A 314-nucleotide genomic window follows, 5' to 3' on the forward strand; every position below is an offset into this window, starting at 1 on the left:
ATCATCCAGGTAACCACACACAGTATTAAGAACCAAGGGTTCCCAAACTTTTGAATGGGGTTATTTTAATAATTTCGCTTATTTTTTTTTCTTGTGGACTAAATGTCAACATCTTTTATGTAAAATATCTTACTTAGGACAGTACTAATTAAAAAATAACATGCATTTTGTATGATCTCTCTTATTTAGTTAAAATTATTCACATATTCAGCTAGGGGTTCCCAAACCTTCGCATGCCACTATATATATATACAGGTGCATCTCAATAAATTAGAATGTCATGGAAAAGTTCATTTATTTCAGTAATTCAACTC

At 30.3% G+C, this 314-nt stretch overlaps 1 protein-coding gene across 1 annotated transcript in view; it reads right to left on the bottom strand.

Annotated features, from left to right (window-relative positions):
* The window catches only part of cdx1a (caudal type homeobox 1a), a 12550-nt gene that overhangs the window by 2245 nt on the left and 9991 nt on the right, over positions 1-314 (bottom strand). The gene's annotated exons all lie outside the window — the stretch shown is intronic.

The sequence above is a fragment of the Sinocyclocheilus anshuiensis genome, unplaced genomic scaffold (genome assembly GCF_001515605.1).
Source record: "Sinocyclocheilus anshuiensis isolate Anshui unplaced genomic scaffold, SAMN03320099.WGS_v1.1 scaffold1460, whole genome shotgun sequence".
Classification (NCBI taxonomy): Eukaryota; Metazoa; Chordata; class Actinopteri; order Cypriniformes; family Cyprinidae; genus Sinocyclocheilus; species Sinocyclocheilus anshuiensis.